The sequence below is a fragment of the Sinocyclocheilus rhinocerous genome, unplaced genomic scaffold, assembly GCF_001515625.1.
Source record: "Sinocyclocheilus rhinocerous isolate Xijiao unplaced genomic scaffold, SAMN03320098_v1.1 scaffold1364, whole genome shotgun sequence".
NCBI lineage: Eukaryota > Metazoa > Chordata > Actinopteri > Cypriniformes > Cyprinidae > Sinocyclocheilus > Sinocyclocheilus rhinocerous.
The window spans coordinates 1,214,470-1,229,759 of NW_015627534.1; the positions used below are offsets into that span (position 1 = coordinate 1,214,470).

Here is a 15,290-nt window from a genome sequence, read left to right on the forward strand (position 1 = left end):
TTAATATGTATATATAATACTTTTATACTTTTTTCTAAAGTTAGAAAAAAAATGAAGAGTAGGATATTTTGCAGTGTAAATGGCCAGTTCTTGATGCGGATAAACTGGAGAGTGGATCATACTATAGAGTGATAATCAAAGGTCTGGCTGAAATAGATTGGCATGAATCTGTGATGGTGTCTGGTTTGATGTTAAGTCTCCAGGGGCTGAAGAAGGTCTGCTGGAGGCTCAGAGAGGAGAAGCGCTGGTGTTCCTGGAAGCTCTCGTTGAGTCGTGGCGAACACGTTTGACACAGACGGGTTCACAGAGTCGTCATAACCCGCGTACGGCCCGAGATACTCGTCAAACGCTTCCCGTCCCATGATCTTAGGAATGTAGTCCCTCATGGTTATGATCTGCAAGAACAATAATATAAAGAGCGAATCAGTATCTCCTTTACAAAACCTGGTGAGCTGCCTTGTAGTCGTGTGAAAATAAACAATATTCACTCAGACATTACTAGTAATAAGTAACACAGTGAATTAAACATGACATTTTGAAGTAGAAAGACTAAAATCATATTTTCTTGCAAGACATACTCCGGTATGACACAATACTCTAAAGAAACATACATAAATACAGAGCACATTGTTGGCTAAAATACACAAACACAAAAAACACAAATATTGGCTAAAATATTTTAATCAGACTGAACTATGTTTTATTTTTATTTTTTTATTGTGAATAACATGAATGTGTATTTATGATCAACATTGCTCTTGCTTTTTCAGACATTTTGGCAGTGTTATTTTAGCATTATTTATATACTACTATAGTATTTACATAGTATAGTATATAATATTTTTAATATTCATATTTTGAATTAGCTTTTATGTTCCTGTTTTCATTTATTTCTATTATAATATTTAATAACATTTCAATATTAGCTTTTATTTTTATATTTAAATTGTAGTTTTAGTAATTTTATTAGTTTTTGTTTTTTTACGTTTTTCTATTTAGCAGATTTCAGTTGATCAGTTTTAGTTTTTAACTAAGTAATTTAACATGCTTATTTCATTTAGTTGGCATTTCATTTAATATTTATATTTGATTTTATGTCATTTCTGTTTCGATGAACAAAAACTATTTTTAAGTATGTTTTATTTATTTTATTGCATCATAACATAACATGACATATTTGGTGATGAATTTTACACAGGCTAAGCAACGAGAATAAAAAGATAAAAAAAGCAAAAGAAAACACCCTTTAATTTAGGCATGTTTTTATTTTTAATATTTATATTTAATTTTGTCATTGTTATTTCTAACAATTTTTTTTAGGTATGTTTATTTTCTTCATATATTTTTTTTCCATCATATAACATACATGTAACATTATTTGTTGATGAATTTTACACAAGAAAGAATGAAAAAAAAAAACTTGTAATTTATTTCAGTTTTATTTTAGTACTTAAACTTCAGTAAGCTGCCAAGCCATCATTTAATATTTATATTTTATGTCATTCAAGTAAAATTATCTATTTTTAGGTATTTTATTATAGTTATGTTTTATTGCATCACAACACAACATAACATGACTTACTGTACATATAATCTTATTTGGTGATTGATTTTACACAGGTTAAGGAAAGAAATAATTAAAAAAATGGGGAAAGGGATAAAAAAGATTTTTAATGTTAGTTTTAGTTAATAACAACACTGCATTGTGGATGATTGCTTTTTCAATGGTTGCAATGCTTTCTGGGATCATCTTTTTTGCATGCTGCCTAAGAGGTGTGCTGTGATGCTGAAAGATGCCGTCTAGATACAGCAGGCAGCTCACTAGTTTTTGCATGAACAAATGAGCATCTTTACATCACTGCATCAAAGAGACATCTGCAAGACAAAATGTTAAATCTGAACACACTTCTATCTGCCCCAGAGCGCAAACTCCAGAGCACTGCATAATGACAGTGTGATTCTGAAATCTCTAGATGCAACTCTGAGAAAAGCACACTTCATCTGCTCACTAATGTCAACGACACTTGTCTATCTGGGATTCTGTAGATTCTGTGTGAGACGGTGGTTTGGGACGTCCTGTGCCTGGAGATAAGATGAGATCGTACAACTCTTTCTCGCTGTGATACACCTCAAACATTCATCCCGTCTTATCGCCGTTTATGAAAATAGTCCAGCATATGAGATGGACGGGTTGATTCATTTGACACAGGTTAAGGAAAGAATTAATAAAAAGCCATTTTTAAAAAAGCATTAATTTATTTTTATTTCAGTTTTAGCTTTAGTCATTTTAGTACTTAATCTTAAACTTATTTCTGTTTTTCAATTAATATCTATATTTTATGTCATTTTTATTCCAAATAACTTTTTTAACAATTAATTTATTTTATTGAATCATGACATAATTTATATATATAATTTTATTTAGTGATGAATTTTACACAGGTTAAGAAAATGTAAAAAAGCTAAAATTATTTCAGTTTTAGTTTTAGTAACTGTACTACTCCGGCCTAAACTTATTTCAGTTTTTCATTTAATATTTATATTTCATGTCATCTTTATTTCATTTCAGTTAACAAAAACAATTTTTTTATTGCATCCTAACAATAATAACATGACTTATATATGACCTTATTTAGTAATTAATTTTATACAAGTAAAGGAAAGAGAAACAAACTAAATAAACAACAACAACCTTGAGTTTATTTTCATTTCAGTTTATGTTTTAGTAATTTTAGTACTTCAGCTTTAACGTATTTCAGTTAGTTGCCAAGTCAACTTTTTAAAAAGTTTTTTCTTTTTAATATTTATTTTATTTGTCAGCTTTATTTCAATGAACAAATACACATTTCTAGCTATGTTTTATTTAATTTAATTTAATTTCATTTATTTTATTGCATCATAACATAAATATGACTTTAAATACTACATTATTTTGTGATGAATTTTACACCGATTGAGGAAAGAAAGAATACAATAACCACACAAAAGTTTTGATTTATTTTTTATTTCAGTTTTAGTTTTAATAATTTTAGTACTTAAACTTATTTCAGTTAGTTGCCAAGCCAACATTTAGACTTTTCTTATGTTTATATTTTCAGCTTTATTGCAAGTATCGAACATGTTTTTTTTTTTTTTTTTAGGAAAGTTTTATTTTTATTTATTTATTAATTTATTAATTTTATACAGGTAAAGGAAAGAGAAAAAAAACTAAATAAACAACAACAATAACAAAAATAATTTATTTTAATTTCAGTTTATGTTTTAGTAATTTTAGTACTTCAGCTTTAACGTATTTCAGTTAGTTGCTAAGTCAACGTTTTTATTTTTTATTTTTTATTTAATATTTAATTTAATATTTATTTTATTTGTCAGCTTTATTTCAATGAACAAATACACATTTCTAGCTATGTTTTATTTAATTTAATTTATTTTCTTGCATCATAACATAAATATGACTTAAATACTATGTTATTTTGTGATGAATTTTACAGATTGAGGAAAGAAAGAATACAATAACAACAACAAAAAAGTTTTCATTTATTTTTATTTCTGTTTTAGTTTTAATAATTTTAGTACTTAAACTTATTTCAGTTAGTTGCCAAGCCAACATTTAGACTTTTTTATGTTTTTATTTTCAGCTTTATTGCAAGTATCGAACATGTTTTTTTGGAAAGTTTTATTTTTATTTATTTATTTTAATTGCAGTATCTCACACAAAACTGTAGATTCTGTGAGACGGTGGTTTGGGACGTCCTGTGCCTGCAGATAAGAAGAGATTGTACAGCTCTTTCTCGCTGTGATACGCCTCAAGAATTCATCCCGTCTTATTGCTGTTTATGAAAATAGTCCAGCGTTTCACGTCGAGATGTTTCAGAAGTGTGTCTGACTGACGGAGGGGACGTATCAATCAAACCCGCTGTCCGTAAAACAGCAGCACTGGAAACTGTGTGAAGTCGGCCCCTGCGGGACGTTGTTAAAACACTGCGCTCCGTTTGATGTGTGCTATTTCCACGGCTTCTGTACTGCTTCAGAGTCCCTTTAATTCACAGCATTCAGCCTCAGAGACGCCTGTGCGAGCCATCAAATGTGTCTTTGATTCGGAGAGGACCAGGGCTTTACTTCCACGCCTCGAGGCCTTTAATCCCTCAATCTCTTCTCTGCCCAGTGCGGCGCATCTGCTTTTCTGTCTGTTTGACACAGAAAGGATCTGATTCTGCTGGACTGAACGCAGTGATGCCGCCACATTCATCAGGTTCATCATTTAAGTGCATTCAAAAACTCATTCAAATACCGTCCTGCGTCATATTTGCTGAATGAAATCCAAGTTTCTTACTAATTTTTGGGTGCTGATTCCAAAAACAGTGCCTATTTTACTCGAGCACGTCACACTTTCTTATAAAATATGTGCATTTGTAGCATTTATGCTTTTAAAAACATAAATAATAATAATAAAAAATAAAAAAATAATAATAAATAAACATGTAAATAATTTTAATTTATTTTAATTTCAGTTTTATCTTTAGCAATTTTAGTGGTTAAGTTTTAACTTATTTTAGTTCTTTTGCAAGCCAAAATTTAAATTTTTTCTTAAAGTGTTTATGTTTTTCATTTAATATTTCTATTTTATTTAATGTCAGCTTTATTTTTTATTAACAAATATCCTTTTAAAGTATGTTTTATTTATGTTATTGCATCACAACATAACATGACTTAGATAATTTGGTGATGAAATTTAAGGAAAGAAAGAATTTTTTAAAAATCTGAACAAAAAGAAAAAATTTTAGTCCTTCAACTTATTTCAGTTATACTGTAAAAAAAAAAATCATAATAATAAAATGTTTTACTTTTTAGTCGATAGAACAATATAAAAACGCAATAATAAAAATCTTTCTTATTTTGTAAAAACAACTGATCATGAAAGTTTTTATTGATAGAAAATATACTTTAACAAAAATAAAATATGAAATTAGTTGCCAAGGCAATATCTCTTATTTTCATTTAGTTAACCTGATGTACTAAAATAACTAAAAATGAAATAAAAACTAAAACAAATCCCATTAAAACAGAAGAATAAAAATGTTTTAAATAAAATTTTTAAAAAAATGTGAAAAAAAGACTGTAAGTGATGAAAGTTTTTATTAATATAAGTTTTAACGAAAATAAAACTGAAATAAAAAGGAATGACAAACTATATAAAGACTTAAGAATAAAAATCTTCATTCTTATTTTATGAAAAAAAAATTTAACATTATTTAAAGAAAATAGTTGCTAAGACAACATTTCTCATTTAGTTTAACGTGACGTACTAAAATAACTATAACTAAAATAAAAAAACACAACAAAACGACTAAAACTGTAAAATTAAAAAAGGAAATGTTTAGTAAAAATAAAAACAAATTCAAAACATGAATAAAAACTATATCTCAGTAACACTGAAATAGACGTGGGTAAAAACTGCAGCGGTTCCTCCTGCATGGATCTGTGGTTTAACCAGCCGTCAGACAAACTTCTGCCACACACTGCAGCACAAACGCCTGAAGCACAGTGTTTCTGAAACTGCAGATAAGCTTTAATTGGACGCTTTCAGAAAAGAGAAAAGTTCAGTGTGAGCAGCGCCGCCGAGGGACTAACTGTTTTAACTAGTCTATCACTAACCGGGTATATAAACAATAAACACGCTCAGATCTGACCACTGAGACTATGAGACGGACGATCCGCTTTATAAAGGACATTATCAATCTGCTGAGCTTCATTCTGTGCAGCCTGAACGCTTGCTGCCTCAAGCACAGTTAAACACATGTATTGCATGTTTAAAGATGCAGTTTTTTGGTTGTTAAAATACTATTTCTGACCCAAAAGAGTCTGTGATGCATCAAAAACTGTGATGCACACACAGATAATGCAGGAATAAACAGCACTATAACTAGATGAGTAACATTTGATGAATAACTTGGCTTTTTTAAATATGATTTACTCAGTCATAAAATGATTTAGCACACTGCTAGCATGTTTCTAACACGATGTTTTAGCATGTTGCTATCATGTTAATAGCATGATGTAACACATTGCTGGCATGATTTAACATGTTGCTAGTATGATTTAGCATGTTTCTAACATGTTGCTGGCATGATTTACACATTGCTAACATGTTTTAGCATGTTGTTAACATGATTTAGTACGTTCTAGCATGATTTAACACATTACTAACATAATTTAGTACATCAATAGCATGTTTCTAAGATGCTTTAGCGTGTTGTCCTATGATGGTCGTTAAAGGGGTCATCGGATGCTCATTTTGCACAAGTTGATATGATTCTTTAGGGTCTTAATTAAAAGTCTATAACATACTTTGGTTAAAATTTCTCAATGTTAGTGTAAAAAACACCTTTTTAAACCTGTCAAAATCAGCTCTGTTTTTATCAAGCCATTATAGTCCATGTTGCTTTAAATGTTAATGAGCTCTGTGTCAATCAACTATCGTGGGAGGGGCCTGTACAGAACTACGTCATTCTGACAGGAATCTCAGAACAGCCTGGTTTGAGAAAGGGGATTTTAAAATGGGGATTTAAAAAAAAAACACTGGATGGATTTTTATAATTATAGGATGGATGTGTACACACACTTCCAACATACATTTATGTTCAAACAACTTGAAAAGTGAATTTTGCATCCGATGACCCCTTTAAGCTTTGCTAGTGACAGACAATACTCATGTAATAGTACAAAAGTTTTGACTCCCTCAATTAAAAGTCAATGGGATTTTTTTGTAATTCTGATCTTACATTTAATGAAAACCGTACATGTGATCGGTTCGAAGAGAAACAGCATACAGAGTCAGACCGGTCTGTTAGCTTCAAAACTGTAGGAGGAGATAATGTTAAAAATGCTGTGTCAGAAGAAGAAGCCAGTTAAACAGTAGATCAGTACACTGGCTCTGTCAGCGTTGCGCACAGGTGAAAACACACGGTCAGATCTGACAGTACTGTATGTGACAGAACTGATGGGCTTTTGCTTCTGCTCTTGTGATTTTTTGGTCAGCAGAGACAATGAGACCCTCGACTGCAGACGTTCAGAATCAGTAACTGCTCATCAGAGGTCACGTTTGTCAGGCAGAAGTCATTTATGGAATATGCTTTGCATACATTTTCCCGTGAAGGCAAAGTTTCATTGCCAAAGAAATTATTTTTGTTAAAAAAAATTAAAGTTACTACGTTTCATATGTTTTGATAATAGGATTTGAGATTTTTTTTTTCCTGTAAACTCCAACCAAAAAGACAAACTATGATTTTTTTATTTGTATTTATTTATACTATGGTTTACAGTCTGAAACATTTTTTATGTTTTTGAAAGGTCTCTTATTCTCGCCAAAGCTGCATTTATTTGATCACAAATACAGTAAAAACAGCAAAATTGTAAAATATTATTTCAATTTTAAAATCACTGTTTTCTATGTGAATATCTGTTAAACTGTAATTTATTTCTGTGATCAAAGTTGAATTTTCAGCATCATTACTCCAGTCTTCAGTGTCACATGATCTTCAGAAATCATTCTAATATGCTGATTTGCTGCTCAAGAAACATCTCTGATTATTATCAAAGTTGAAAACAGTTGTGCTGAACAATATTTTTCTGGAAACGGTGATACATTTTATTTTTCAGGATTCTTTGTGAACAGAAAGTTCAAAAGAACAGCATTTATTTAAATAAATCTTTTGTAACATTATAAATATTGAATAAAATGCGGAATAAAAGTATTAATTATATTTGCATATTTACATGAAAATAATTTATAAAATATGTTTATAATATAATAAATAATATTTATAAAATAACTATAATAAATTAATATAATACATATATTATAATAATTATTATATTAATTTCTTGAGTAACTTTTGATCAGTAGTGTATATTGCACTGTACTGAAGGATGCTAGTATACCATGCTATTTACATGACAGTCCAAAAATACATTAATATTTGAATTTAATTATGAATTCATATAAATTTTATTTATTTTTTAGTTTATATATATATACTTTTTTTTTTCATTTATTTATTTATTGCAAATGAATAACAATAATTTTTTTTCCTTTTCTATTACCGTTGTGCATTTACCATATTCACAAAAACACATAGTATATGATATCATATCAAAACAACAACAAGGCTATTGTACATGTCCAAAATCTATGATAATACAACAGTATATATACTGCACATCTATTTGTTTTTACTGATGAATAGAAAGTTCAAAAGAACAGCATTTATTTGAATTATTATATATAATGTTATATAATAAATTCAATTTTGTATAACAAATTCGATATTTATTTAACAAGTATAATAAATTAATATAAAAAATATACATTGTAATATATGATATCACATTTCATAAATCGTGCCGGGCTCCTGGAGACACGTTGACGGCTGCATGGACGCGAAATACAGCTGGCCGTCATCGCTGTATTCACTGTTCACAGCCAGCAGACCTTCAGCGCTGGACAGGTTACGCAGGGTTTTCTCCAGATCTGCCGCAGGGCCGTAGACGGTCGACGCGTCGATGAAGGACGTGACTGAATTCATCTGCTGTCGCTGTCCAGCGGGACGCACATCTGTCTGAACGTTAATGCAGGCGGGGGAAGAACGGAAGACAGCTTTTATTGCCGGACAGTTTATCATCCTTGGGAATCTGTGAAAGAGAAAAAGAAGTTACTGTATATTGTCTGCTCAGATTCTGTTAAACCTAAAAGCATTATTATTAATTCATGAAATGTAAGTGTGAAGGCCGAACAATATCAGCCAAATCATCAAAATACTCATTTATAAAAATAGCTCACCTAAAAATAAATGCCATTCATCCTCACTGATGTCAAATCATAATGCACAAGTCATATGGAGTGTTATAGGGAATATATTGAATATTCATGATGGTGGTACAAACCTAAGAAACAAATCCTGAATATTGCATGATTTTAAAGTGCTTTCTAGTCTGACAATTTGTGCAGAGATGCTTTAAAGCTGGTTCTGATAATAATATGCCACTGAAAAAAATGGGTCTAGAAATAATTTTCACTCAGAGACTGCTAGTAAATTTCACAAATAATTAAATAACAGAGAAACAGCAAATACAGTAACACATTGAATTAAATGTGAAATTTGAATTTTGAAGTGGAAAGACTGAAATAGTATTTATATATAGTAGTTATAAATAATGTATGTATATATAAATTTACCGGCATTTCATGTCATCATTAACCAACATTGCATGCATTGCAAATGCATTGTTAAATGATTGAAATATTTTAGGTAAAATGGATATAGAGAATAAATATTATATTATAAATATATAAATTACTGAAAAACAAAAACTCTAAAAATTCAGGAGAGCTTCAAGTAATTATTTTAGGTCAAAGCGATGACAGCCATATATTCATGGTGCTTTAATAACTGTCACCCCCCATTTTTTAAAACAGGCTTTAAAGTGCACTATCCAAACTTAAATTGTAATAATTCATGAACACTTTGGAATACGGAGGAAAGGTTGGTCTCTTTTTAAAGAAGATAGTCAGCAGATTATTGCAGTGAAGTGGAATTATTTCAAATTAAAATATCAAAAAGTTATAGAAGTTTAAATTTACTGTAAAGAAAATGCACAAAACTCCATTGAATTTTTTTTATACATTTTTCTGTCACAGATGTCTATATTTCTCTGTCAATATTACGCCTATCACAAAATACCAAATATGGAATCCTGAGACTCAGACCTTTCCAATGATATGTTATTTAAATTAAAAAGAAAACAGAAAATATAAAAAATAAAAACTGAGTAAAAATATTAATAATAATTGTAATGATATTTCAATGATACTAATATAACACTGGTCTGATTTCCTAAAAAAAAAAAAAAAAAATTGTACTACATTTCAATGTACTAAAATAACTAAAACTGAAATAAAAATTAACATAATCAGTAACACTGCACTGATTTTCTCAAAAGAACAAAAGTATTCTTTTTGTTAAGTACAATTACAATAATTAAGTCTTTTTGAATGTTTTTCCCAAATAAACCAGTTCATAAGTGTTGCAGTTGAAATCTAGTTAGTGCAACTCTAATGAACTGATTCATTCAAGTGACTGATTCTTTTGAGCGAATCAGTCAAAAAGACTCGTAAGTCAAATTCAAACTAATGAGTTTTTGGTTTGCTTAAGGCTCATTCAGACCAGAGTTTTGTAATCATAATTGATTCTTTAATGAAAAATATAAAATATGAAGAAAGCATTATTTTTGTTATATTATAATTATTATAAATTAATTGGTAACACTTTACAATAAGGTTCTATTTGTTAACAGTAGTTAACTACATTAGTTAGCATAAGCTAACAATAAATAACATTTCCACATTAATGTCAATGTCGACATTTACTTATACTTATATTACTAAAATCAAAAGTTGCATCTGTTAATATTATTTAATGGACCTGAGCCTTTTGAGGAGATAAGTCCAAAAAAAAAAAAAAAAAAAGGTATATTAATTTTACTAAAGAAGGAGACAGTTTGTAACTTATCTTATTATTTAATATTTTTAATTAAAGAACAAGTTATGATAACACATGAGCTTTAAGCAAACCAATAACAATTAGTTTGAAACTGATTCGTGAGTCTCACTGATTCACTCTAAAGAATCAGTTCATGAGAGTCACACTAATCGAACCACAACTGCAACTCTTATGAACTGGAATAATGATTCATGCAATTTTTTGAGAATTTAAATCAGAACCAGAGTTTAATTCTTCATGTTCATTCTATAAGTTGGTATTTAATAAACAGGTGATCTTAAAACCTGACTCTGGCTGACTGGTCTGTTCCAGGTTACAATGACTGGAGGGCTTTCTGTGGGTTTGATCGGGAAACAGATGAAGATGCTAAGAGAAGGGGACAGGTGACAGCAGAAACGCTGCTCAGATACAGTCACACAGTCCTGCACACATCACACAGTTACACCTGGAAAACAAGGTTTAGCTTCGGCTAAAAATGGCACGTTCTTCCTGATCTGTACACTGCAGAAAATGACTTTCTTTCTCAGTATTTTGTCTTGTGTTCCAGTGCAAATGTCTGAACATTCTAATTCAAGATCCACTTTCTTGAGATGCAAAATGACATCGATTTGAAGTCTAGTTTTTGTGACTCTCGTGAACTGGATCTTTTGAGTGAATCGGTCAAAAAGGCTCACAAGTCAATTTCAAACAAAAGAGTTATTGATTGGCTTATAGGGCTCATTCGGATCAGAGTTTTGTTATCAGAAATGGTTCTTTAATAAAAAATATTGTTACATTTTTTGTTTGTTTGGTAAAATTACTTTAAGTCTTTTTGACTGATTTTCTCAAAAGAACCAGTTTGTAAGAGTTGTATATGTAGTACACTTAGTGCGACTCTCATGAACTGATTCTTTTGAGCGAATCGGTCGAAAAAGACTCGTGATCAATTTCGAACTCACGAGTTACTGGTTTGCTTAAGCTTCATTCAGATCAGAGTTCTATCATAAATGTTTATTTAATCAAAAATATTAAACATTAAGTTACAAAAAAAGTATTTTTGTTTAGTACAATTACGATAATTAAGTCCTTTTGACTGATTGCCTCAAAAGAACCAGTTCATAAGAGTTGCAGTTGTAGTACAATTAGTGTGACTCTCATGAACTGATTCTTTTGAGTGAATTGGCCAAAAAGTAAAAAAACTAAACAAAAAAAACTCATGAATCAAATTTAGACTAATGAGTAATTGGTTTGCTTAAGGCTCATTCGGATCAGAGTTTGTTATCATAAATGGTTCTTTAATTAAAAAATATTCAACATTAAGATGAATTAAAATTACTAGAAGTCTTTTTAACTGACTGCTTCAAAAGAACCAGTTCATAAGAGTTGCAGTTGTAGTGCGACTCTCGTGAACTGATTCTTTAGAGTGAATCAGTCAAAAAGATTCATGAATCAATTTCAAAAAAATTTCAGAAAATAAATCTTAATATTTTATAATTTTACTTTGAATGTTCAGATATTTACACTTGAAAACAAGGCAAAAAAAACTGAATAAGAATGTTATTTTTGCAGCGCAGTTGTATTTTACTTCTATTGAGATCTTTTTGCCTGAGTTTATGTCAAAATGATAAGAATAAGACATCACATCAGTCAAACTGTTGATATTTCTGGTGTGTGTTTCAGATTCTGGTGGGAACATCCCAGTGTGTTTTCCCCAAAACAAAGACAGGAACTACAAACCCACTCTCTGTCTCGTGTGATCTGTGACAACAGCGGCGTGACGGAGGTTCCCCTCGATCCGTTCAGACGGGCATCCTTCTCTTCTGCGGGAATGTCCCATCAATGGACCTGGAGGCTTGGAGGGAGCCACCTGATGATGGTACATATATGACATGATGCTTGTGTTTGTGCATTAGAAATGGGTTTTAACACATTTTTGTTTTGTCTGTTCGCCAAGGCTGCATTTATTTGAGTAAAAATACAGTAAAAACAGAAAAAAAGGGAAATATTATTGCAATTTAAAATAGCTGTTTTCTATGTGAATATCTGTTGAAATGTAATTTATTCCTGTGATCAAAGCTGAATTTTCAGCATCATTCCTCCAGTCTTCAGAAATCATTCGAATATGCTGATTTGATGCTCAAGAAACATTTCAAAAGAAAGTTCAAAAGAACAGCATTTATTTGAAAATAGAAATCTTTTGTAACATTCTAAATGTCTTTCCTGTCACTTTTGATCAATTTAATGCATCCTTGCTGAATAAAAGTACTCATTTCCTAAGAAGAAAAATCTTTTGAACAGTAGTGTATTTGCAAAGAAAAGTGTATATTTTAGGTCATGTAACTTGTTATTCTTCATCCTTTCAATGCACTTTCTTTTCCTTTACATGTTTGCTTTACATAGTCCTGAGGTGTAACATGAATTTTTAAAACTACATATATTCGATGTAGCCTCTCAGTTCATGTTAACTCACAAACATGGCATGCATAATAATTATCTAGCAATTAGAAATAGTTTTGCATTTTTAAAGGAAGCAAAGCATGTAAAGCATGTGTGCTCGCCTTCTAAACGCAGCTAAACTCTGCTGTGGAAATTCATGAATAGCAAAGAGGCTCTAATGTGAGGAATTACACAGTCACACAGTGAGGGAAAAACACATGCAAATTGACTCAGTAAGTGAATGAGTGAAATGGATTGTGTTTAAACTGCGGCGCTCAAACCTCATCCGGTCCCAGGTGAGACGCCGAGAAGCGATTTTATCCCCAGTGTGGCAAATTGATGGTGTAAAATCTTCTGTTTCTATGGTTATAGTGCTTGCGTCATCCAAACTCCTCAAACACACACGGACACAAATCACTGCTTGAATCTTAATGAGAAATCTGCTGTTTTGCTAACCCATACAGCAAACAATTAATACAATGAAAAAAAGGCCAAAAAATGAGCTAAAATATGTTCCAAAACATATTTACGTAAATATATTTTGTACCAATATATTTGTTGTACATATATATGTTTTTTTTTTATTATATTTAAAATAAATATATTTTAAAGCATTTAAAATATTCCAAATATTTCAATCCAAGAATTTCAATATCCAAATATATATATACACACACACGTTTTTTTTTTTTGGTTAGAGAATAAAGAGCTGCTGAACAATGTGCAGGAACTAGAGGACGCTGTACAGATCTCAATATACCAAATATAATACACTACCACAGGCCCTAATTAGTAGTGATGGATTCGTTGTTTGATGTTTTGCTTTATATATGTTATGTTCTAATCATGGACTATTCTTCATATCTACTTTAAAATACAAAATACTGTTCAAAAGTTTGGGGAGAGATTAAATTTAATTTAATTTTGAAATAAAATTTTTTTAAATTGAGATTTATACATCATCTGAAAGCTGAATAAATAAGATTTCCATTGATGTATGGTTTGCATACTGTATATATATGAATACATTTATTCAAATTAAATTGATAAAAAGTGACAGTAGTGACAGGATTTATAATATTTCAAAAGATTTCTACTTCAAATAAATGCTGGAAAAAAAACAACTTCTACTTTGATCACGGGAATAAATTAAATTTTAACATCTATTCACATAGCAAACAGCTTTTTTTTTTTTTAAATACAAAAAAAATATTTCACAGTTTTTCAGTTTTTGTAGTATTTTTGGTCAAATAAATGCAGCCTTAGTGAGCAGAAGAGACCTTTTTCAAAAAATGTGAAAAATTTTACATACCCCAAACTTCAGAACGGTAGTGTAGATCCAATAAGTGTTTTTTATTTTATTTTATACATATATCTTGATATCTAGAGAGTTAGTGGCCGATATAATACATAATATACCGAGCCATATCTTGAGACCAGGATTGTTTTCTACAGTAAAAAGCACCTATAGACCAGCAGAACGTCTCTGTGACGGCAGCACTGCGGCGGATGTTTGTTCTGGTTCAGTAATTGGGGTTTGTTCACACAGACATCACTCGTGCAGCGTATTAACAATCATTCTCCATGTGCTGGTGGCTCCTGGGAGCCTGTAATTCTCCCAGCGCTGGAATCCGGCCCAATCACAAATACTGATCCATTATGAGGCTGCGACGCTGCCAAAACAATTAACGTTAGCAGTCGCACCTGTTGCGTGCAGGGAAATGAATCTTTCTCATGAATGTTAGGCGAATCCCACGGTACGAGCGCGAGTTTCCACAGCGTGCCAGAGATAGAAAGCGCGCAGGTTTGCATTAGTTTGGCCTCCCGACCCGTTCTCAAGCTGTCTATGGTGCTTCTTCAATCCTGAAGCTGGAGCTGCTGTGGGTTCAGATAATGTCCTCTGGAGGAGATGGAGTGTGTAAATGGATGTCACACGATGCTGGTCCTCAGAGCATCGACGGCACACGAGTCCCACATTCACCAACAGGATCAGGCTGACGGTCTCCACGGGACGGGTTACTTTAGTACACCTGAGAAGGCCTTAACCATGTCTTGAACACTGGGGAGGACCACTTATTCAGTTCTTATTTAGAAGACCCCAGTTGTAATGGTCTTTTTATTTAAAGGAATTAAAGGATTTCATGGAAGCTTGACTTTTTTCCTCAGAGTTCTGAGGAAAAATAACTCAGGATTGCATGACATAAACAGAATTGCAAGATATATAAAAGCAGAATTGCAAGATATAAACAGAATTGTGAGATATAAACAGAATTGCAAGATATATAAAAGCAGAATTGCAAGATATAAACAGAATTG

The 15,290-nt window shown here is 31.1% G+C and overlaps 1 pseudogene; it reads left to right on the top strand.

The window, feature by feature from the left end:
- LOC107728302 (thyroid peroxidase-like) overlaps positions 1–14,972 on the top strand; it is a 31,743-nt pseudogene extending 16,771 nt beyond the window's left edge.
- Positions 14,973–15,290: the final 318 nt, after the last annotated feature.